Source organism: Aythya ferina (assembly GCF_964211825.1).
Source record: "Aythya ferina genome assembly, chromosome: 8".
In the NCBI taxonomy this organism is placed as follows: Eukaryota; Metazoa; Chordata; class Aves; order Anseriformes; family Anatidae; genus Aythya; species Aythya ferina.
Window position 1 is genome coordinate 5,262,195 of NC_140304.1, and position 26,591 is coordinate 5,288,785.

Genomic DNA, 26,591 nt, shown 5'->3' on the forward strand with positions numbered 1-26,591 from the left:
CAAAAACAATAGTTTCTTCACATTGCTTAAGTGTATCATCACGTTATATTCCACACAGCTTTCAGAAATTTGTATTGATACCTTAGCTTTCTATCTTCACTTAGATGTCAACAAAAAGAAATAGAAGTTCAGACATGCCCCAAAATGTGTGCCCAGGTGTAAATAATAATAATAATAATAATAATAAAGCCATGATGATGTAAACTCTTAGTATTTCATATCTTTAGAATGAGTTCATAAGTCCATTCTAATTTAATTAAACAAAAGACAATTCCAGTAGTAATGGAAAAAGGGAGATAGTATTTCTTAGGTGATTCATCTTTGCAGAGTTACTCAGAATTACTTACTCCTGGATCTTTTCAAGTCCCGATCCTTTCTATATCCATTCCCCCAGACACCTTCTGTCAGGGTGAGTGTCTATATTAGCCTTTTTTTTCTTAAAGCTTCTGTGACTGAAGATTGTAGTTTAGAAGAGACTGACTAATGAAGTGATTTTTTTCAACTCAGAATTCATGTTTCCACCTTTGTTTTCTGAAGGGAACTTGAATGTTTGTTTTTTTTTTCAGTGCTGTACTTTATGGACAATATCAAAGATGTGTATTTTAGAATCTGGAAACTATTCCAAGCACACAAAGGATGAGAAAGTGATTGGCAGTAGTCAGCCTGGCTTCACAAAGGTGAAGTCATGCTTGTTAGACCTGAAAACTTTCTATGATGAAATGACTAGCTTGGTCAATGAGGGGAGAGTAGTGGATATTGTCCACCTTGACTTCTAATTCATGCAGACACTAGACATTTCAAACTATATTAATTATGCTTATGCACATTTTTCTGATGTTACTTGAGTTCTCTTAATATTGAAGCTCTGTCTTTTAAGTTCTCCCAGATAATTTAAGAAATTATATTAAAAAAAATATAATATCAAAGCATTTTTATTCTTCTTCTTTAGGATAATTAGGAATGATTTAGTTTTGCTGGAGAGTAATTTGGGTCAATATTAATAGACACCCCAGAATATTTTCTTACCACTAAATGCATGACCTTAAAGTAATTTTGGTATATATATAAAATATATATATATATATATATATCAATATGAATTAGGCACTGTTATCATCATAAATTCACCTTTCATTCTCATTATTTGGGAGTCCACAGTACAACTTGAGATATCTTTAATGCAGCTTTAGTGTATCGGACTAGATTCCAATGAGAAGAGGTCAATGCAACATCTGTCTTATTTTGCCTACACTGTAATGCATACTGTTCTGCTATTTCAGGTATCTCTGGAGTGTAACATAAACTCAGATTTAATGACTTGGAACCTCCTGTTTCAACTGCTATTTTGACTACCTGTTGGCCTGCTATATCTTACACAAGTCTCTTCCATCCTTCATGGAGAGTGGCTAAATTGGCAGCAGGTTTTATGTGCAAGTTTAACATATTTTCCCATGTGAATGTTCCAAGAGAAAAATGATGAGATGTGCAGAACTAAGAAAGTCTTGAATACCTGACAAGTAAGTGGTCATCAAGTTTATTTATAGTATTATCATAGATACGAAGTGTTTCTTAATAAGAACTACAATGTTAATAAGCATAAGAGCCAGCTGAAATAGGAGAATTTACAACATATTTCTAATAACTGTCCTAGAGGTATGAATACAGCTTCCCAATACCACTGGATTTAGTAGAAATCAGGCATCTTTTTATCATCAATGATGTGAAAGTTAATTTCACTTTTCTAACTACAGATGGTCTAGAGAATGGTGTATGATATACCATAGGATATCACTGTGATGGTTTTGACACTTGGTGGCAAACTTCAGGGTAAAATTGGTGGTTACAGTAATTCCTTGAAATGAGACATACACCAGAGTTTAAGCTGTCCCATTACATTGTGTTTCTGTTTTAGTTAATGCTGCTTTCAGCTCTTCACAGGTTCCACTGGTTGCCTGGGAGGCATTTCCTTTCCCATGACCCTTATCTATGCTTCATGAGGACAAACATTTGAGATGCATTGGAAAGAACAATTCAGTTACAAGATTTTGTAACTGAAGTCTTAAAGCATGTTCTATGCATCAGTGAGTTACAAGGAGCAGAAAATGAGAAGTTGCCATGAATGTAAGTACATCAGAATCTGGCTGTGTTTACAGAAGTCTAATCATAAATATGCCTATGTCAACTATATGATATTATTTTGCCAGTACCTTGGTTTTATTGAGATCTGGATGTTATGTCTTTTTGTATCAGTGCATGGTGTCCTCGACTAATTATATGATTTTTTGTCAGTCTAGTTCAGCTAAATGCTGCAATGACAAAGTATTTTTAGATAATGTGATAATAAAAATCAGTTTCACTGATTGGTAAAAACAGTGAACAAGCTAGATATAAAAAAGGAAAATGCAGGACTTAGCCTTCCACCTGTGCACTGCAGTTCTCCTTCGTACTCTCTTTTTAACATGAGAAAATATCTGTATCCAGCAGCCACAAAGTCAATGCTGTGGGAAGGAAATATTGACATTTGGACTGGAAGGAAGTGTTGTGCACTCTTTCCAGGTCACTATAATGAGTGGAAGAAGAGAACCTGACTGCTCACTTGATGAGCATCTGCCAAACAGATGTAATGCCTGGAAATGCCTTATACTGCATTAGCACAGAGTTGTTTTGGGAATGACAGGAGTGTGGATTTTCTCTGTCAATATATTATAACGAGTGATTCCTAGGTGAGCAGTGTGGGAAGAAGGAACTGTCAGAGGAAATATATGAAAAAAAGCATTTTATGTTACTGTATTTTGGAAATTAACTGTATTCTTTTACCCTTTGGGGTTTGTTTTCAGAGAAAAGTAATAAGAAAAAAACAAAACTCAAACTTAAAAGACTAAAATTGTTCTCTGCTTTTCTAAGACAGCAAAACTGATGTCTCTCTTGCTACTTCTCCTATGGGATGTAGCAGTAGCTGCAGATTGGTATAAGCAAATTATTCAGTCCTGAACTGAGGGATTGCTTGCTTACCATTTCAATTACAATTAAAGCTAGAGGGAAATACAATGCATACAGGATACATAATTCTAAGTCCCAGGTTCCTTCAGAAATATGTCAGCATTTCAAGTTTCTTAAACAGAGCTTATTTTGTCCCATTCATTCTAGAACATTTAAATCAGTGAAATGTTCTGCTTAAAATAAGCTGCTGTGATCTTTTTAATAGAGAAGATTCTGTGTTTGAAGCTACAGTCATTAAATGTTAATATAATAGTTAAAAATGAATGCATTAAAGAACCACGATCAAACAATTATATTTCACTTTATGGATTCAACTAATTAGTCTATCAATTGAAAATTAATTATTTTGTATTTAATTGCAGGTCATTTAACATATTTTTTTTCACTAGGAATTTGCTAGTCAAGTATCTTGTTAGATTCTCTTTGACTATAGTTCATTCAATAAGTTTCAATACAAGTGGATTACTTTAGAAATACAAATTGATTACTTTAGAAAAGACATGTTGCTTCCCAGAGCACTTTCCTGCTGAATCTAAGTCTTGGCTTCTATCCTGGAAACCATTTGACCACCAGAAACCATTCACAGATTTGGCTTTTTCACCTGACCAAGCTAAGACCATCTAGAAAATGGAGCAGCCTCTGCAAGTGCATTTTACAGCCTGTCCTTGGAAACTTAAAGTTAATTTCTTCATGCCTGATGCTATTGGACAAAATCAAGAGGCCAGACACTACAGACGTGAAAGTTACAGTATCCTTTCTTTTTAAATTATAAAACTCAAGGTCATACTAATTCTGCTCTTCCCAAATATAAAAAATGCTTATATGTGGTTGACAGAAATATTGGTGATTTAAAATGTTTTAAAATTCTAATTTCCATACACACTCACTATGATTTTATATTTTTTTGCATCTCGTCATCAAATGAAATGGGAAGGATACATCAAACGTGATTCTGACATAAACAGTTATTAAGCTGACATCATTAGAGTCCTGGATAATACAATATTGATTTACTATCTGATTTCTGTTGTGGACACTTTCTTTGAGATATCCATGTGCAGGTACACTTTGCTGCCAACAGGAGGAGATGAGAGGGGCTAGACTGAGATAAGGAGAACTTTTTTTTTTTTTTTTTTTTTTTTTTTTTCTATGTGAGACTGTTTTATCAGTGCAGCAAACCAGAATTGTCCTGAGAACAATCTGTAAACATAACGATCTAATGGGGGAGATGAAACTTAGGGATGTATGAAGATACTTTTTCTCCAGTACGAAGTGAAAAACAGAGCAACTCATAGACTAATATCCACTTTCACACATGTGCAACATCTTAAGCATTTTATTTTGTTTTTGAAACAGTCTGAATACTTCGGCTTTCTAAGTATTTTGTAATTCCTGTATCCCTGTCATTGTAATTTGTGATGAAAAATTCTGTATTATCTTCATTGTAACCAAGCGCTTCTTACAACCTGAGTCAATGGCAAAATCTTTTGAAGCTCAGCTTGTTGTACACGGTGCAATAGCAGCTTGTATGGCAATGAGCTTTTGAGAGGGTGAGAATCAGTGGGTCAGGCAATGAGAGAGGCTCCTGTTTTTCCTAGTAATATGTGCTAAAAAGGAGTTATATTTTCTGATCCATCCTCAGGAACAGTGTTGGTGGCTTTGCTCTCTTTCTAGTGGATAAACATTAAAAAAATATCTAGAGGGTGCAGTGCAGTGTGAAAAAATTGAAGTGTTTTAGTTTCTGTGCGAAGTTTTAAATGTAAGAAAGCAAAAGAGCTTGCAAAGCAAATCTAGCACATAGCTAGATTCTAATTTAAACATGTCTATTGACTCTGTATAAATATACAAGGCCTACCTGTGTGTGCTGTTGTTCTAGAACAGCTTATTGTGGTTTTAACAGATAACAGAGATGTCCTGTACCTGACAATATTACCTATTAACTGAATCGGATTTACCCACATTTAAAAATGGATTTCTAGCTGAACATTAGGCAATATTATACAGCATGTTACCACTGAAGTATATGTGACTGCCATTTTGGATTATATCTTGTCACTGTTAGAGTAGTTTTTCAGAAGCAGCAGTATTAGCTGTATTTCCTTAGAACTATAAACAGTCTTGGGGGACTGTCATCATTTTCCCTTAGCATCTAGATTGCTGTTTTTTTCATCAGACATCCTGATTATAGAACCTCTACCAGAATTAGTGCATGAAAGCTGGTTCACATATTTTTATGCACTATTTTAGTGCAATCGCTACAAGGCATATTACTAGGCATAATCAACACAGAATTTCATTATAACTTTTCCGTATTCTCAAATTAAAAGTGTGGTTTACCATTACTCTTAATTGAGCATAATATTGAACAGACATCATCATGCTTCAGTTGTGGATTCGTACCCTCTGCGTTTAGCGTAGTGATGATGTGCCTTTAAAGTTCAGTTTGCTGATCTGTTAGAAAAGTGTATGTTTTGCCCGTGGATTTCTGTCAGATCCATAAGCTGTACCAACTCACTTTTTTGACTGCATGATCGTTATTTAGAACAGGGGCAAGAAAAGCAGTGGGAGAGCAAGGTCCAGGGATAAGTTAGCTGAACTTTTTTTTGGAAGCAGCCCTCAGTTATGCTACATTAGGGGAAATATGACACCCTAAGATACTTTCTCCTAGTTAAATGTGCAGTTCAGCGTGGCTACTCATGATGATTTTTCATTCCCTCCCCCCATAAAATCAAAATCAAGAAGAATGACTTGCAAACTTCTCGTTTGTTTGTGAGAGTTTGTCAGTCCCTCAGCCTCTAACAAAGACCAGGCATTCTATAAGCAGTAGTGTTAGTGTCTGATCTGTAATAGTCTGGGATGCAATTCTATAATTGATTTTTAAAAGTGTAATTGTGTGTTGTAGGTCCAATTTATTTAGGGTGATACCATAATCATTTCCTTGAGTAGAACAACCCTTTCTGTTAACCTACTTCTGGGAATCTTGTAAGGAGCTGATGTTTAATGTCATTTATTATGACAAATAGTTGAAACTTGAGATGTGAACCATGTTCCAATGTCATGTGTAATCTGTTCAGGAACATGTACCAACAGTTTTAATGCTTGCTGATGTTTCTGAACTGGCTGAGCTCACACAGAGCATTACAGACCTTTTAGAATAAATAACTGTTGTAGCAGAAAACCCACTTCTTGAACTATTAACAATACTAGATTGGAATTTACTGCCAGGACCCAAAAGATGGTGACCACAATTTTCTTAAGAGTTATAGAAGATCCAGTTCTTTTAATAACATATTCCAGGGCCTGAAATCTTTGGAAAATTCATTATTTTTTCTTATTTTCAACACTACTACCTTATAAAACAAAACAAAACAACAAAAAAAAAAACACCTATTTTCAAGAATCTTTCACAATTTGAAAATGTATTTTAATAGTAGACCATGTGACTGTTATATTCTCCAATGCATACTGTGAACCAGAGATGTCCTAATATACTTTTCCCATGGATCAGTACCAAATATTGGATGCAGGTTCTATTCACTGTGTTAATCTGTGGTTGGCCTGTTCTCCCACGTGCCTGGTGACAGGACGAGGGGGAATGGGTTTAAGTTGAGCCAGGGGAGTTTTAGGCTAGATGTTAGGAAGAACTTCTTCACTGAAAGGGTTGTGAGGCACTGGAACAGGCTGCCCAGGGAAGTGGTGGAGTCACCATCCTTGGAAGTCTTCAAAAGACGTTTAGATGTAGAGCTTAGGGATATGGTTTATTGGAGGGCTGTTAGCGTTAGGTTGGAGGTTGGACTCGATGACCTTGAGGTCTCTTCCAACCTAGAAAATTCTGTGATTCTGTGATTAAGATAAGTAGTATCTATTTTAGTAAAGATTCTGTTCTGTTGTATTTTACATTCCAGATAGGTTTCAGCAAGATTGATGTTAAGGAAATGCTTCTACAAGGTAATAAAGCAGCCTAAGCTGTTATTCTAAGTTTGGGAAGAAAAAATAAAAATAAAAATAAAAAATAAAAAAAAGGAGAGAGAAGGAGATTTTGATGCTTCTCTCTTTAATGAAATCTCTTGAAATCTCTGAATCACCCTAGATACAGAGAATCTATTGTTCTTTTCACTATTTACACTCCAGGGAGTTCAGCACTCATTTGAGTTAACTTTGGATGCAATTCCAGTGGACTGAAAATTTGCAAATTTTGCCTTTGGTTGCAATTGTAACCATAAAAGATGCTAGATTGACACCACAAAATCCAACCATTGCATAATCTAAAAAAAAAAAATTAAAACAAAATTATTTGTTTCATACGACTGATTATATCCTGGGACCCTTACATGACTGCTTCAAAAATTTCAGCTATTTTCTGTTTTGGGATGAAGTTAATAGGTGTGGTAGGCCTCCAGACACACAGTGATTTGCCAGTGCAACTGAATCCCTCTCTACCAGGTTAAGATGTCACTGCTGCTTCACAGTGCAGAGGTTTACAATACTGTATCCACCATGAAATCCTGTAAGGGAAGAAAGATTTTCTGACCATACACATTGAATTATTCTTGCAATCTCATTTTCTGGAGCTGTCTGTAATAAACCAGCTTCCAAACTATGGAAATAGCAAGCTCCATGTGAGACTTATTTCATTTTGGACCTTCCGGGAATCCAAACAATAAAATTGCCTTCCAAATGAGACAGTTATAGAATCATCTTGGCAATTTCACTGGGCTTCATATTAGCCCAAACATGCTGATGAATCTAAAATGTACTCTGGTATTTTTCCAAAGGTTTTATTTTCTCACTGACTTGAAAAGTCAATATGTATGCCCAAATATCTTGCTTTTTTTTTTTTTTTTTTTTTTTTTTATACAAAAACTATTGGCATATTCAGACTGTTTCTTGTAATGAGAATGTACTATGAATATTGTTCTTGATGTCCTTTCTGGCTGATCCCAGCTTGTTTCTTCTACAGATTATCTAATTTCCTTATAGTTGTGAAGCATGCAGTAAAATTGTTCATTCAGTGAGCATGCCAGACAAGTGCATTTCCTGGTCAGGTTGTGTTGCTTCAATCTGTGTAGCAGATATAAAACAAGTCACCTGCATCATTTTAACCGTTGTCAAATAAATTCCAGTATGATTTTTAATACAGCTCGTATTCAGAAATCAATTCACTTCCTCATTCCGTCTGTAAAAGTCCCTTGCATGCACCTCTTGGCTTTGGGGACAGGTGATTGTGCAGAATTTCTGCAGTCTTGGCAAGTTTTGTCTCTGCTCTTCATAGGAGCTGTAAGACTGCATAGCAGCTCAATGAATGCTATAGCTTTATTTACCTCCATTCTGTTAAATAAAGTTCCTGTCATTTTCCTAACTGTGGTGTCAACACAGGTAGCCTAATACTTGAGGAAAAGTGTTTCAGGCAGGTTAGATTGGAGTTTCTTGCATTTCTTACTGGCTTGCACGTCCTTTTGGTTTAGCCCTGTTATAATAGATACACTGGGGTCATACAATGTATTTCAGCACCAGTACCACACATCCACTTAATCCCTTTTCTCCATGTTTTCTTAGTTTCAACCGCAGTTCCTGCTGAGAGGTGAAAGAAGAGTTTCAGCAGTATAGCAGTGACAGAGAGGTGACACTGCAAGAAAAAACAAATTTTGTGTATTCATGTTTCAACAGTGATTTACATGGGACATGCATCATTGCTGCATATTTCCAACTGTTTCTGGTATACGTAGGACTCTAAGTATAATTTTATAAGCTCTAAGTAATTTTATAAGCTTTTGAGGCAGCAATTAAATCAACCTAGAAATAGTATGGCTTGATAAGGTTCTCTTTGTATGATCTACAAAGTGTGTGATTTAATACAAGAAAGTCTATGAAGTTTTAGAGTGTTTTTACTGTTATTATCATAAGCTAATTCCTATTGATTTGATAATAGAAAATGAATACTTAATACTCAGTGCTACAAAGTGCTTTACAAAAGTAATTAATTTACACTTCATTAGTTAATTCTTTTTAACACAGACTTAATGATCATTTAGACACAGTAAGATCCAAAGTATTTTCAGTTTCCATAGCACAATATTTGTATTGTAGTTCAGGAGCAGTTAAGGATGAATTTAAACATCATGTTTGTTTTCAGCCCATTACTTGATGCTGCAAGCATGTGTTCTCCATTTGTTGTTGTTAAGTGAAATCAGTAGGACCACTTATTAAATGAATAATATGTTTTAAGATCAATATAAGCAGTAACTAATACATGAATAATGTAATCTAATGCAGCCCCTGGATAATTTTCATACCCAAGATGCAGAATTTTACTCATACTACATGCATAGGCTTTCCTTTCCCCCTCATTCTCCTTTTCCTTTTTTTTTTTTTTTTTTTTTTTTTTTTTCTTCCTTTCCAATTCAGCTAGAATAGAAAGAATTGCCATGCTGAAGACTATCAAGCACAGTATCCAGTTCCTAGGAGATGCCAGCTACAGATGCTATAACAGAGCATTCAACACAATAATTAGGACAATCTGCATTTTTCCTCTGATGCCCAATAATTAGCAATTGTCTTTAGCCACAAAGTAACCGGCATTTAGACCCAGTTTTTACATCCATTCTAAATCTTCCTTTCTTAATTCACACTATAACGGAACATTCCTGTAATTAATACAAAGTGTAATCCCTTTTAAATCTTCCAAGTCTTGTGTTTATTGGCAGTTCTTCTTGAAGTCTGTTTCTGTGTTGTACCTTTCATAAGACTGCAATTAGTGGTTTTTTCAGTTTTGACTGCCTTGTTCTTATCTTCTGAGACAAAGAGAACAGAAGTTTAATCTACCTTCATTGTTTATATTTCTTAGCATCTCCTTTGTGATTAATCTTTTTCCAAATCAATAGTCTTGGTATTTTTAGTATCTGTAAATATACCATTCCTAGATTTCACTCCTCAATTACTCATTTTTTTTTAAATCAACTGACTAATGATGAACAAGATTAATGACAATCATATTGCCAATTTTTAGACATCTGTTTGAATTTGAAATGTTGGTTCCCCCCAAAATTGGAGGGTTACAATGAATACAGAAGTTAGAAGCTTAAAATTCATTGTGTTAATAAGGGAGAGAATAATGATTCTGTATTTTTGAATGGTTCTTAAATATATTCCTAGATTCCTCTTATCTAATTTCTTTTGATTTTTGGATTGCAGCAATATTTTCCAAGAGACTGTATTTAGGTATCTGTGATGCAGCCCAGTTAAGTAGGATGTTGTATCATGCCATAGGTTTACTTGTAAGGAAAATATTTTGTGCTTATTTCATTTCCACATAATAAAGAAGCTCTTTCTCTTTTAACATACAGTTTTTTTCAAACACGAATTTACTGTCATAAAAAAAGGTAATTTATTTTTTTTGCTTAAACATTTGTGTGCAAATTCTAATGTAGGTTGTTTCTACTACACAGAACATATTTACTAACATTTTGAATGGGAACATCTAAATAAAATGTTCTTTGTTAAAGTATTTAATCTGAATGTTATTAAATTTATATGAAATAACATACCTTTCTGAATCATGGAAAACCCTTGATTTTAACTGCAAGGTGTCACATATTCCATCACAGGGAAAACATCCTGGATATTTTAACTTGCTCAGTACATCAGTCATCCCTGCTAAAGAACATTATTTCTTTCACAAAGGTGATTTCATAAAAACTTAAAAATTAATTGCCCGTGACCCTGAACCATACTGTGTCCTGGCTGGCATGGTAAACACTGTGGTTTGCCAACTGTGTTTTCCTTTTTAAACTTTTGCAACATCAACTGTTACTGATTAAAACAGGCTAGTTCTGCCAACCGTGTAGAGCAACAGGAAAAGAGCAGTCCCCACAGTCAAACACAGACGCATATACATTTACACCACTGTCTTTTAAGGCACAATTAATTTATTCACACTTTCCTAAAAGCAATTAACAACAGGCAGGAGTTCTAATGAAATAATGTGATGATTACCCACAGGGACTATTTGTAATGAACATTACAGAGTAGCAACAACTTCAAAGTGTTTACATTAAGACGTGATTAATTACAATGCCATTAAGCTACATATTGGCTAAAATGTAGACCCAAATTTAGGGATATTTTAATTAAGTAATTGTGTTTATTGGTATATTCCCTGCCTAACTAATTTTGTTGAGGGGGTTGGCTTATTTAAGAGGGTGCTGGAACTCTTTTCTTGCAAGATCACCAGCATTCAGCTCACTTCTTGCACGTGTCATTTTCTACAATGTAATGGTCTAGTGAAGTGGGTTTGTATTGAAACATTTAGATGTTTCAGTTAGAGTAAATGTCTATTTATGGTAGTTACTTGGAGCTGTACAGATGAGCTCTTAAGGGAATTAACTTTCTGTTAAGGTTAAACGTGCTGGTGGAAATTGAGTTTAGGGAGCTTGTTATAAAACCTGTCAAAAATTTAACAATCAGATTCTTAATTTCTGCATGGCTGAGCATTGAATCAAACATGCTCATTTGGAAAAATATTTTATAATTAAGGTTTTATCAAATGTCTGACTTTAGTTTTGCTATGTGTGACACTTTATTCCAGGTTTCTTTGGTGATTTAAATAAAACCTTTGAGATGTGGGCCTAGGATTTTTCATTGTTTAGATGTTTAGTGTGTTTAGATTTCAGAGAGTAATATGTAATCTAAGTCCTGTTTTGCAAAACAAAAAGAACTGGTAGTTGTTATAAAGGTGAAATTAAAAAATATTTGGGGACCTTTAGGTAGAATAATTATGAAGTATTATATGAATATATGAAGTATTTTCAAAGAATTTATGCCAGGAAGTGAGATTTATAGGAGCACATAAGTGAGTTAGAAGAAAAAACACAGTTTGAAATCAATGAGATACATGCTTCTAAGGAATTATTTAATTATTTTCTTCAGTACTTAAGAAAGTACTTTAAAAAGAAGTACTTTTAAAAACGTTTTAAAAAAGTTTTAAAAAGTACTTTTAAAAAAATGAAATACCATTTTTTAGAAGACTCTCAGATGCTTTATAAACTATATTGTGTGATATAATTTCGTAAGTGTTGGTATCACTGAACTCAGAGAAGTATTTGACTCCTCTTGCATTAAGATATTGTTGCAATTGAAATTGTTACTTGTGTTCTAGTAACCTCAGTACTGAATGTCAGACTTTTGAGTGAGGATGTCTTGATGTTTTAGCAGATTGCTTGCAATGCCATTAAAAATACTGTCTTTAATCTGATTCACTTTTTCCCCATAGCAAGTTTTGAAATCAGTATCAATAACAATGATAAATGATAAATCAGTAATCAATATCAATGATAAATGCTATCTACTGACTCAGTAAACTAAATCTGCTTTCTTGATTACATTGTCTTGCTGAAGTGCTTTGAAAGCGTGACATTTTAAGCAAGGAATAATACTGTTTTCATTATGAAATCCCCCAAATCAACATAATCAAGTAGTAATTAACATTTACATAAGGTGACTTTCCAAATCAGAATTAATTCTCTTATCTTGGATTCACAGTCTTTTTCTCTATGTAATGCCCCAGCATCTCATGAGCATGAGGAAAACTAGTTTTAAGATAATTGGAGTTATTTCTCTTGAACACATGACACATTCACTTGCTTTTAGAACAGTTATTCAATATAGGGAACAAAAAAGCTAGTGCTAGTGAAAATATAAATGAAATAACATTTGTGCTCTGCATTAAAGTTATAAAGACCAAGTAAATAATTTGGCCCGCATGCAATAATACATAAGAAGTGTATTATAAGAAGTAACTGGTGATGATCTCAGTGTAGTAAATGAACTTAATGAGGCTATGCAGATGCATATGTTTACACTGGTGCTTTTTCCACTGAATTTATTGATTGTTGTGTTATTTGTGCAACTTCAGACATAAAAAGCTGTATTTTAAAAAAATCATAAAATCATTTATATTTTTAGAACTTTACTGATCCTAGTACTGGGAAGGTGAAAGAAGGACGTAACATTTGTGTTCATAGGCAAGCTCCTAGTTTTAGATCATCTCAGGAGAAGATGGATGGTTTCCGCTAGGACATGTTAGCTGAATGCATTGGATGATTTAGTCTATTAATTAATACTTCAAATTTAAACTTGTTTCAAATATCTGGCCACTGACTTGTGAAACTTTTCTGTGCTTCCTTCAAGATCCTGTTTTTCGTTTTCATGAAGGTACTTGGCACACTAGTCAAGTCTCTTGTCAAGCTTTTGGTAAGATAAATATACCAGTTCCTTTGTAAGGCACTTTTTAACATAATTCTTATTAAGGCAAGTTTCTTTTTTTCTAATGTATTCTGTAGTCTCATAATTGTTTCGCTAAGCCAATTGTAAGAGAAATGTTGTTTATTCCAAATAAACCCAACTGAATAATTGCTGCTCTCCAGCCTTGAGCTGAGGATTAATTCCAAAGCTCCTATAATAGCTATAAAAGCACTACTACAAATTGTTGTGATAGGGCTCAAGTTTTATAATTTAAACATTTGTACCTAATGGACAAGATCATAAGTGGGAAAATATATAGTAACTTTATGAATAGGATACAATGTCCTTGGTATGAAGTTAAACAGAGTTTTGAAATGAAATAAATGAGAGTATTCATTCTGTTTTATTTTATGCCCATGTGAATATAGCAAAAAAGCAGTTCATACTGCCCCTATCCATGTCTTTTCTATAGGCTACAGCTGTCAAGGAAATCATGAAAAATCACACACCCCACTCCCCAGTAACCCCATTTCTGTGTGTTTCTCATGTACTAGAAGTAGAGGGCAGTTCTGAAAACCTGAGTTAAGCTGTGGACATTAAAATTACCAAATCCAGTAAATCATTTAAAACAGCCATAATGAAACAATGCCAATGTAATTAAGTATAAAAACTCTGCAAATTATACATTAATTCTTCCTTTAAATTTTCTGCATCACTTTATTTAAAAAAAAAAATAATAATAATAATAAAAACCTGAGCACATCTGCTGATATAAAGTTGCTATGTATAAATTGTTGGAAAACTACTTATCTTTTAATAGCTCCATTTCCATTACATACATATTCAGATGTGTAATTATGGCAATCCAAAAACAGTCTGTATAGTGTACTATTAAATACAAAGCAGATTTTAAATAGAAACAGTAATACAGGTAGTACAGGTTATTAAAATACCTTGTTTGTGTTACTACTTAATAGAGTAGTGATAAAGCCCAACTTTTAAAAAATTTTGATTTATATAGAAACCAAAGTTTCTGAAAGCAATATGGTAGCATTCATAAGAATTGCAACCTACTGTAGATGGTCTTTTAATATCTGAAAATTAAAACACAGTGATTCTTGTCAAAATATTTTGAGTATTGAAATGTTTTCCACTTGTGCTCATAACACCTGAAAATTGTGTTGGCGTTTTTACTTTCTTTTAAATTCTTACTTTTTTTTTTTTTTTTAATCAGATTTTATTTCAGCAGTTCAAGTTCAGGGGAAAAAAAAAAGGATTTAAAATTCAATTTATTTCCATTCCATAGGATCTATAAGAGAATGATTGTTAATTCTTCCAAACAGTATAGAGAAATAAATATTTAAATCTTGAGTTTACATAAAATAACATTTGAAAATTAGAAGCAGTTTTCTTTTTGTTTTCATTTTACCTTCAATGCTTTTCTGTATTTTCTAAATTTTGGTGAAGAAAACCAGAAATGAATGAAAAGGAAAATCTCTGAATAAACAGATGTTTCAGAATCAGTAAGTATTGTTTTTTTTTTGTTGCTGTTTTTGTTGCTGTTGAACCATACATGTAGATTGTGTTTTGGTATGGCTCAAGTTATTGCACAGAAGGCTTCTTAGAGGGGGAATTACTGTTTTCTCTAGCCATTTGGGGTATTGTTCCTACTAAACAAAGGTAACTTCTTGATATAAAGTAAATCTAGGGTGCTTTGAGTGTTGTCCAACAGGCATTCACAACAAGCAGCAAGCTCTGACTTTCTGAATACCAGTGAATCAGTTTTGAACTGTGCCTTTGCAGTTGCAGGAGTTCGTGGAATATGTTGCACATGTCTTGAGGCATTTTTTGAGGTAAAATTTACCAATAAACAAATGAAAGGATTGTGATTGAAAATAGATGTGTCTAGATTGCATTAGTTAACCTCTTCTATGAGGAAAGTAATTTACGAATATGAACAGAATATTCTGTGCAATAGGGCTGGAGTTAACTTTGTTTGCTAAGATTGGGTATCTAGTCTGAGCCAGTTACCTAGCACAGTGCTCCTGGGAAAGGGGACATTGTTCGTACAACGGCAAGGCAAACATGATATGTGAATCACTTTCTTGAAGTGTGTATCTTAACTGATTACAGAGGTAGCCAAGATGACTAGCATATAAAAAATGTCTAACTTTTGGATGGTTCATGAATCCCTCTCCAAACAATTTATTTTAAATGGGCATATTTCATTTGAACACATTAATCTTTAAAAAAATTGGAGTCTTTATTTCCTTACCTTCTTATTGTCTCCAGAAGATGCTCATGTTTCAGCTACTTTCAATACCTAGAAAGGGATAAAATAGAGCTTTTAACTTTGCATATTAAGGGAGTATTTTGGACAAAGAGACTGAAGATTGTTCTTTCTCTGATACAAGAATGGTCCAAACATTTAATTGTCAGAATTAGACTTGGATTGTATAGATGCAATATTATTCCTATTTATGTGACTTGGAACACTTCTTAAATTGATGTAGGATATAATATATTTCTATAGTATACATATATGTGTATATATATATATATATGTATACTATACATATAGTATACTCGATGTATATACTCAATATACATATACTCGATGATCTTGAGGTCTCTTCCAACCTAGATGATTCTGTGATTCTTTATTGCAGTATCAACTCTTCAGCTGAATGCTTTTCTTTGACACTTTCTTTGCAGAAAGCAAATTATCTCAATGGACAGAATTGCGCTACTTCCTCATAACGTCATACACATTCAGATAGATGGTTTTAAGACATTATTTTGATTATATTTCAGAGACATAACATCAATTTTCTATGAAGATGAGTGTATAATTAATGAATTATGTAAAAAGATAGTGGTTAATGTGTGCATAAATGGCAACACAGCAAGAGAAACTGACTTCACGCCTACCCCTTCACCTACTCATTTTAACCATTTTTGTTGTAACAATCCATGCCATTTCTTGATCTGTTTTCATATAATTATATTGAAATTATCTTTCAAATTATTCAGGCTTCTTTTCCAGAAGTCTCCGCTGTTCAGTCTTTTATGAAGCCAGTTTCTCTTCAGTCCCTGGTCATCTATTGAAGGACTTGTCCAGAACTTTTCCACGCTTAGCCAATACAGATTGTTTTTAGGGTTATGAATTGCTACACTATATACTATATATATATGCTATACTTTATACATATAATATATATATAATATGCTATACTTTAATTTAACAGAAAGTCTGAGTTTGACAAGGAGTGTTGTTGGCTTTATTCATGTTTATCTATGCATCATCCTCAGAACTCATCCTAGAAAATAGTACATAGTTACATAGTAGATATTCTAAAATACATTTCTGCTTGTTATTTCTATTGTCTTCTCCATTTTTAGATATTTCTATTTCTATAGGTCTTTTTACTGAAGTGTTATTTTATATTCAACATTGGCTTTGTCCCATTTTATGTGTACCCCATTTGTTTCTGTGTTCTCCTTCCAAAAGGAATCCATGTTTCCTTTTGCCTTCTTAGTTATTGTTTCACAAGTAATAAATAGCATTCCTAAGAACATGTATTTCCTTGCATCTCTGTGTTTAATTTATTCTTATTAGTCGATTCCTCTGTCTATTCATAAAGCTTTATTTTTTATTTATTTATTTTTTTCTGAAATCTCTTAGTCTCCTATAACATTTATTAGCATAAGTAGCAGCATCTGTTCTCTGTTATCAAGGCAGCTTTGGTTCAGGTGTTGATACTGTGACCTGCAGTGTTCTGTAGGGCTTTATGCTTGTTTTCAGTCTGTATTGGAGTACTGAGCTTAGTAGTTTGTGAATACCTTGCCCCTTAGATATCTCAGTGAATCATGGCTAATCATACAGATTAAATCATAAAATAATTCAACAGCATGCTCTTCTTGTTTTTATATATATAGCTTTCTTCAATAGCCTCAGTGTCATTCATCCATTTGGAAATGAAGAGCTATATTTGTGCTATGTATGCTCAGAAAAATTAAAGCAGAACAAAGCTCTCCTAATGGGATATGTATACTTCTGAAGTTTTGAGTTACATTGTGACAAAGGAGTGCTTATTCCCTTAATAAATATTATCCCATGCAGAGAGGTTTCCTCTTTGAACTTGTGTGAATTGACTAAAGCTTTGTTACAGGTCTCTCTGGAGAACTGACATTCAGGTTGCTGACAGAACCCTATTCTACTCTCTCTTTCTCCTCTCTGGCTTATTCATGAATAATACAGTGATGTCCTGTGTAAGATAATTCATTTTCTCTTTAGAGGCTTCATTGTAGAATAATGATTCACATTATCCATAGGCCCCAGATTATCAATCGCAGTACAAACATCTGTGCTTGAGGAAAGTTATTACCAGCTAAACAGATGAACTTTATGATCTAGAAGTACCAAACTATTAGGGTACCTTTATTTGTGACTGGCCCTGAGTTCTGCATAGAAGCTTCAATGTCAGTTACATGCGTGTCAAGCTGCAATGAATCACAATTCAAGAAAGAAATGCTTAAACCTAGGTACAAATGTAATGATAGTTTAACTGTTGCTAATATAGCTACATTTCTGATATTGTGCAGATTGATACTAGCTCATTTTTGCTGTCACCATATTTTGGTTGTCATTCCACATCCACAGAGACTGTTTCTGGAATCATTTACTTCATTTGAATAAAACTTGTATCTAGAGATACAAGCACCAGTGTAATGACTTTCATGCTTCTCTCATCCTTAGTAAACTCTTAGGAACTGTCCTGTCCCTTTCCCACCGTGTTCTCTACTGCTGAGTTGCTGTACACTTACTCTGTATGGCTATGTCCAGTCCCTTCCTACTTGCTTATTCTGTTTCCTTATCCCCACAGACAGGTGTGTAAGGACAGAAACTCTCCTCTCTCAAGAGCAGCAGTGTGGAGGGAGATGGCACACCAGCTCTAAGTTCAGGTACATGGTCCCTGATTTGACCATCCTACCACTTGTGACAAACTAAAAATACTAGACATCTGCTTCTCATAAGTTTAAATGAAAATTTCCACAAATAAGTCATACTAGATCAACAAAAACTAGCCTGATTGGGTTGTTTCAACATTTCACTATACAGTGGAATTCATCCAGCGTTTAACTCACAGAGCTGGTAATTTTGTATGTTTCCCAGTATTTCTCATTAGGAAACCTTATTTTAGCACATTTCTAATTTTGCTAGATTTAATGTTGTTTGTTTTTCTTAGAGAGGGATTCCATGAGCTTTTTGAATCTTGTTTTTATTGCTAAAATTTATGAAAATGCATCAGTTCCTAACTAGTTAAGGAAATAAAGGAAAAGGTTTTTCTTCAAAGGTAAATATTTCTATTGACCCTCCCTGGAAAAACCTTGGTGCCACTGTATTTGGAAGAGGGATTGAAAATATGGCAGGAAGCATGCCTTGAGTTTCTTTTCCAGTCCAAAGAAATGTAACATAAGCATTTGTAAAATATGCAAGTTATGCATTCTCAGATGTTTTTCGGTTTTATTCTTTAAATATCACATCTGCACTAGACAGTTTTCTGTCCAACCCTAAGTGGTTTTATTACTTTTGTTTACCAGTCTGCAGTAACTGCAGAGTATGATTGATACTGAAATAGGGACACTGGCTTTCCCGTGCATTCGGTTATTTCAGTTAGTCCAGTGAATGTTCTTTCTAACTCTGGTTTTCATCTGTGTTGATGAAAGTATGAGGTACCAATCCATAGTCATAGAAAAATTCCTAAAAGTTTGAAAGTGATTTTGCATACAAATATCTTGGATGTGATATATTCTGGTGTTATCCCGGGCATTATATAATCCTGTAAACACCTCAGTTCCCAAGTACTATTCTCCTTTAAAACAATATGTCAGTTTCTTATAAAGTGCTTTAACTTGTTATTCTGTACAGTATACTTTTTGTCGCAGTGTTATCAAGTTTCTCTTTTGAGAGAAGTGGAGAAAAACAAAATAAAACTTCAGGGAGATGGGAGCCATCTGCCACTGTTCCAAAGAACACCAAGGGGATTTCATCACTTTTCTGTTTTTCAACCAATGGCAGATTGTGCTAAGTCAGGCACGTATTAATATAAGAAATGCCAGTGTTTCTGATTCATAAAGCTTTCTAAAAAATTGACTGGCCCATATTGTTTCAGAAAACATTTTCAATGATCTATCTGAAGCAAACCATATGGACATTTCAGCTGATCAGATAGGAATCAAAAATAAACATTTGGGCAGCACACTATAAAAGCAGTTTGCCCAGATAAATATGGAGATAATTATTGACAATTGCTAGAGCTGGTCAAGAACAGAATTTTATATTTTGGAAAAAACTTTTTTTCCTGCATTTATCGAAAATGGAAAAATACTAATACAGCTTACAAAATGAAATAAAACCAGAATCAATCAAAATCTTTCATCTCAATACACAAAAACAGTTCTGGTTTGTTTTGAACTTTCTTGATTTTCCAATTATACGGTTTTGTTAATATTCATTATAATATTATTATATTTATATCTAATATATTCCTAATGTATATATCCAATGTATTTATATTGGATATTAATTTTTCCATGTTGGAGAAGTTAGATTAGGTGGCTTAGAGTTTCATCACAAGGATTTTGTGATGCCATGCTTCTTTCAAAATTACTTTTTTAGACTAGCTGTGGTCTGCCTAATGCATAAATAAATAAATAATTCTGCCTCTTGGACTTGATACCTTTGTGAAGGTGCCATCTATTCTCCACTTAATTATTTCCCTTTAAAAACTGAGAATCTTTCACAAATTTTCATTAATTAGAAGCATGAGGCTAATAGGGTTTTCTGTGTATCTGATGCAGTCCCCTCCTTCCATAGACATAGCATCATGTAATACTGTTATATACTTTAAAGGGAGCAAAGCTTTTTCTCCTTGCTATTCCTATAGGAATGCACTTACAGAACTTGCGTGTTAAAACATCTCACAGTTTCCAGGCTAAATTTATTGATTTCCAATTAAGAACCATTTGTTATTATGCTCACATTTTCTTTTAGCTCACATAGCTATCTTACGTGTTGAGCCTTCCTGCAGACATCCAGGATTCTTCTGGCCTTTTTCTTGCTAGACTGAACAAGCTCTCTGTCCTCTGCCTATGATGCTTCATTTCGGATAATGCCAGCAGCCTTACGCTTCACTTATTTCACTATGAATTCAAATTGAACATGGATGAACATAATAGTGGTAGTACACTTATTCACTGCATATACTGAAGATGTTGCAGGTATGTTTGCTTTTACTGACAATAAAAGCTGCTCTGTATAATTTCTGTAGAAAACAGCTTTTCACTCTTCACTGGTTTTAATAATAGTTAGGGGACCTCTTGTTGGAATGTTTAACTATAGGCTTCTAAAGTTATGAGAGTTCCTTAAGACTGTTTTAAATAGTTGCTTCAAAATGCATCTAAAAACAAATGAAAGTCATGGCTGCATAGTAAAGATGCATGAGGTTATGTTTCCTGTATTGAAATCCATTGTTTCATGGAAGATTCCTAAAAATTCTATGACAAGAATTGATGTTAGCGAACAAGCGTTGTTTGTCCAAATGAAAGCTCAGGTGGAAGTGAAAGCCAAGCAAAATCCTTTTCTTTTTGTGCATCATCACCATCCATAAATATTCCATAAGCTCAGTTAGGGCCTAAGTTACACCTGTAAAGTTCATTCTGCAGTGAGGTTGCAGAACTATAAATAAGGACAGGAATGATTCTGCAATTGGTAATCCAGGTCAGATTCTCAGTGGGTATAAATCATCAGACATTACCAACTTCAGTGGAGCTCTTCTTATTCTTAGTACCTGCCATGCAGTTTATATGTCTGCCAATGTTTGGTGAGAGAAAAGAGAACATAGCTCACTTTCTCATAGGCTCTTCAAGGCTCATGCAATAAAATAATGTATTGTTTTGACATTAAAGTAAAGAGATGAGATTTGGAATGCAAAGCAGAGATAAGAGCAGCTGAGTAGGAAGGTGACATTCCAACAAGATCATTTTTTCTGGTGGCTCTGTATTTGCAAATTTTGATATATTATGATCTAAAGGAGATGGCTAAAGTTATCAATGCAGGATAAATTCTGCACTGCCATTGTCAGAGCAGTTATTTATGTGCCAACAAGATGCTATAACATAGAATATCAATCACAGAGTAGAATAGCTGCCAATTCTAGTCTTCATTTTTCTGTATTTTATGGAACCACTAATTCTATTCTACTTCTAGCTGAATTTCTGTGTTACTGGATTAGCATAGCTGCAATCTTGTGCTTTGTGTATGCCATATATTTGAATGGGTATATGCTGCAAACATATTATTCCTATGAAAATAAGTTTTTGATTCTGTAGAACACATTCAAAGATGAGTTGTTGGATTATAACGCTTTGTACAACTTGCAGTATAAATGCATAGCCAAAACTACTCTATGCTGATTTGATTCCATATGCTAGTTTCTCCTCAGTGAGCATATCCTCCTCCTTAGGTTTCCATCCAGCTGACAAGGATGGAACTTCCAATGCTACTTCCTTTCTACTACCTCACTGTGAGACTGAATCCTTCGTTCCTGGGTGGCGGCAGGAACCTTCTGTAAAAAACAGAGGTTTTTGTTCTCCAGCAATGAAAAAAACTGTACATAAGCTAGGTATATAATTCCATTTTTATCTGGGCATCATAGTTTTAGCAAATCAGTCATTGAAGTATCATCAGAAGGGAAAAAAAGTCAAAGTCCAGCTCTCATAATCATTTTTTCAGTTCTCAATTAAAATTAACATTTGCCTTTCCCTCGTGAAGCTCTTTTTTATTTATTCAATTTATTCTTGGGAATTTGATATCATTGCTGATCTTACAAAAAAAAAAAAAATCTTTGTAAAAAGTAATTGAATCTATTGTTTTTGTTTTAAGTATAGTTTTATTTTTACAGGATTCACAGTCTTCACAGTCTTAAGGTGCAAGTATATCTTTGCACTGAAAAAAAAAAAAGCAGAGTGCATTTACTATACACTTTTAGGTAATATAAGACCAAAAGCATGTACTAGATATACTTTGAAATGAAAGCTTCTATGTGCACACACATCAGTTATACGGGATTCCAAGGTCTGAACTTCATGTGGTCTTAATGCCCAACTATTCCTGAGCCTCAGCAATTATGACGAAGCAATACATGACTATTCATGGAAAACAGGTTCTTACGTCTGTTAAAGGAATGGAAGGGCATGTGTAGAACTACCTCAGAATAGTAATTGAGATAATGACATGTAAAAGTTTATCTTATTAAAGGCTACTGGAAGATTCTTCCAACCTAGAAATTCTGTGATTCTGTGATTCTGTGACTCAGGTGGGCTTCCACTTTAAATCAAATCCAAGGAAATGAGTTGATCACTTCCTGAAAAGGTTAATCACCCAAGTCATTTGTACTTCCTTCCCCTTGAGGGGGAAACACAAACATTAATAATTCCTTCTGTTAACTACTTGTTCAGTATCATTTAAATCCTTTCAACTTGCTGTGCCTATGAAAAGTACTACATCAGCAGCACTGGAGAATAACTACAGTTTTTTTTTTCCACAATATCAGGTACAATATGGACTGCTGCACAGTAAGCTTCTGTAAGAACCATATGGCTGATTTAGAGGAGATCATATAAGTTCCTAATTAAACATACCAAAATTCAGTGAGAGACTAGGCTATGTTGCTCTTTGAAAGCACTATAAATCAGTGTATCCTTTTGTAGATTTTATAAAAGTCTAATAAATAAAAATAAGCTGAAGCAAGTACAGTGCTAGAAGTGCTTCTTGCCAAAGTGAGAATAAACTATACAATTACCAAATCAGGGTAAGAATATTTTTGTATGTTAATATTGCATTATAAGCAGAGCATGATATTAGTCAAGGTGCCAGATGAATATAATCAATATTGAAACTTTTATGTAGAAGGGCAAGAACGTATTCCATTTACTTTTAAATGAAACTAAAGAATTTGATTAGAAGTCATGTTTCCAGATTAATACCTAGTATCTCGAGGCTCAGACAAATGGTCACATTATCCACCTCAACGCTTAAACTGTAGAATCTGTCTAAAGTGTAAACTTTAGCTCTCAGAAAATTGGAAAGGAAATACACTTTAACTGTTAATATTACAAAACTAGAAGATGAGAAAGATGCAAAACAGTAAGTTTTAGGGGAATAATTAGTTACAAATATAGGTGAGGTAAAGGCGAATATGATACAAGAGTGGATAGAGTTAAGGCATTTCAGGAAAGTGGGTGCTTTTATTAAAGCTTAATGTTGGACATGAAGAGCTGGAGGATAAGATAACATTGACACACAAAGTTCAACCTGCAAATGAGAAAATGTGATGTGTAACAGGGATTTATGGCAGAAGAATTATCCTTGTACTTCACTTGAAAAATATTTAAAAGCTGGATGTTTCCTGGGTTTTTGACTTTTAGTCTTTCCATAGTAGCTGTTAAGCCTGGAGAGCAACAGCTTCTTATTGAATTGCTGAGAAAACTTGTTTACTTAATTTTTATCATAGCTTTTAACAAACTTCAAACAAATTGAATGGGAAACATGGCTTAGTATCCAGTCATGTGATTCAATCACACCAAAATAAAGTTTATGCTGACATCATCATACAAAAAATCCACTTTAAGCTATATAATTTATTTATTTATTTATTTATTTTGAAATGGACACATGCCATGAAATTCTCACATAGTCAGAAATGAAAAAGCAGTTCCTACTTCTTAGTCTGAGTCAGAAGCCTAGGGTATCACCCTGCTTTTTTAATGCAGATGCAGGTGTCAACCTATGCAAAGTCTTAGTACAAAGCCAGCTGGCACCAGACACTTGTTGACCTGCAGACCTAAGCTGGGAACTACAGGAGTCAGATCCAGAAAAATCAAAGTATTCAGTTTTAAAAGAACTTTAATGAAAATGAATCACAAACCAAATGGTGCACTATAAATATTTCAAGAAAGAAATACATAAGTAGTATAATTTTATGTTCCATTAGGAAAGAAAAGATACTTACTGCTGGAATCCTAATAAACCTTACAGTGTGAAGAAGTACTAAAACATGGAACAGCCTGTTGGGGCTAAATTATCTTTGTGCTTTAGATGTTAGATCAAGGGAATGCTTGTCTTTGTGTATCTATCTGTTTTGAAGATGGGTCCCTCTGCAAAAGTGTGAAAGTTGCTGTTATTTATTACATAGTAAGAGTCATAAAATAGTTTGGGTTGGAAGGGACCTTTAAAGATTAGATTGGGTGTTGGACTATACAGTCACTGGCATAAAGGGTGTCCTTTTACAAATACGTTAAGTGGATGCACTAAATTTACTATCTTGTTTCTAAGCAGAGGAGATCTTTGTGCTCTGCAAAAAGATCTATGTTTTTCCTGTTTCCTGCTAATTTTACAGTAGGAAAAGTCTTTTTGCTCTGTTTTTACAGCAAGTTACATAGCACAGTTTTTGTCAGTGACTAGAGCTCCTAGTTGCTGCTGAAAGTCCATATACTTAATCCTCTTCTTATAAGTTAGCTCTGTAATAAGTTGGCAGTTTTTTTTTTTTTTTTTTTTTTTTTTTTTTTTTGTAGCAAATCAAACTGCATATTTATCACTAACAATGATAATAGTCATAATGAAGTCTCAAGAATCTTTTCTCTGACCTCCTTGTTGGAGGTTTGAAAGTTGCAGAGTCCTACTAATAGGCAGATATAGTCAGAAATATATTATTGTCTCTAATTTTTGGCTAAAAAAAAATATATTTTGAAAATACAATGAACTTTTGCTAGAGAGGTGATTGTTAATATCAAGTGTTAAATTTTTATATGCAATAATCAAATGCTTTGGCCTAGAAAAAAAGTTTAACTCAGTAGTAAGAGCCCTTAAAATGTATTTATTTGAAAGACTTATGGATTTTTTTTTTTTTTGACAAAAGCACTTTTCAACAGAATTTCAGAATAAAAATGGAATTTTATCTAGTGATAGTGAATGAACAAGACTTTTAAGGTAATAGAGAACAGAAAAGCAATGCCTTTTCTGGTCATTTTCTTATTTTAAGAGAGTGATTTTAAAAAACTATGGGTTCTCAACAAAAATAATTTTTGTTCTTAACAGGTAGCTGGAAGAATTAAAAGAAAGCATAGTAAATCTGACCATTTCCCTGTTAATTTTCTTCCATTTCAGAATCTGACTCTGTTTAATCACTGAAGTTTTTTTTAATTGAAGTTATTTGAAAGAAATGAAAAGAATTTGATATTGCAGATAGTGTTGCAGAAGTAGCACAAGACTTTTTGGGGGGACAGTGGCTGAAGAAAATAAACTACGCACATAATTTTATATGTCCGTAGTGGTATTTGAACTTGGTATTTCAGATGCTGTGTAGATAAAACACTACATCACAGGTAGAACACAACGTTAATAGAAACAAGGTATTTTCTTAAATCTTCCTCCATAAGTGTCACCTGTGTTCTCTCTGCATGTGAACAGACAGAGGGAGAGGGAGACTGAGAGAAACTGATCAACAAAATATCTTTCTGTTCCTGCCATTCTGTCCTGACCTGACTTACTGTTGCACTTGAACATCAAATGGTCTGTGTACCACATGCTCCTTAGAGATGATACTCTGAAAATAAAACCATACTCTGGAGAAAGAAGAGAACAGAACTGGAGAAAACTGAGGAAAACAGAACTGATTTGGGAGGGAGGAATCTTGACGACCTGCAAGCACAACTTGTGGTAAAGATGTAGCCTTTCTTTGTTAGCATTCTTTGGTCATAATAATATGTATATTTGGTCATAATAATGTGTGTATATATATATGTATAAAATCCTATTATAAAAGTTAAGGAATCAGAGAATGAAAGAGATGGGAAAGACCATGTGTTCATGTTGTGCACCTCCGTGCCTATACAGTTACTCCCTGTTATGCACCTATCTGCATTCTTATCTAAACAATTGTGTAGTAGTCATCCATGTGTCCCATGGATGACTACTTAGGAGGAAACCATTCTATTCTAGAGTGAAAATAATTCCGATTTTTCTTCATGATCTCTGTTTTAATATATCGCTTATCTTATTTCCATTGTCACAGTATGTACTTCCTCATATTCATGTGAATTATATTTTTCTCTTTGCTTCATGAATCATAGTTGTATGTGTGGATCATATTAGCCAGTGAGAGCTTGGTACTGAATGGACTGCATAAAACTAAGAGGCTTGTGATTAATTTAGAAATCAGAGTTCAAATTTTATTGGAATTCATCAGCTGTTTTCATTGCATGGGAAAGACAGCAAGGCAGATGGGTAT

At 33.9% G+C, this 26,591-nt stretch overlaps 1 long non-coding RNA gene across 1 annotated transcript in view; it reads left to right on the plus strand.

Moving 5' to 3' along the window:
- LOC311441004 overlaps window positions 1–26,591 on the plus strand; it is a 208,727-nt gene that overhangs the window by 165,246 nt on the left and 16,890 nt on the right. The window contains exons 5-8 of the long non-coding RNA XR_014695712.1: window positions 13,186–13,248; window positions 14,707–14,762; window positions 18,126–18,204; window positions 25,898–26,020. This is a non-coding gene — a long non-coding RNA (uncharacterized lncRNA). The remainder of the gene's footprint in view (window positions 1–13,185; window positions 13,249–14,706; window positions 14,763–18,125; window positions 18,205–25,897; window positions 26,021–26,591) is intronic.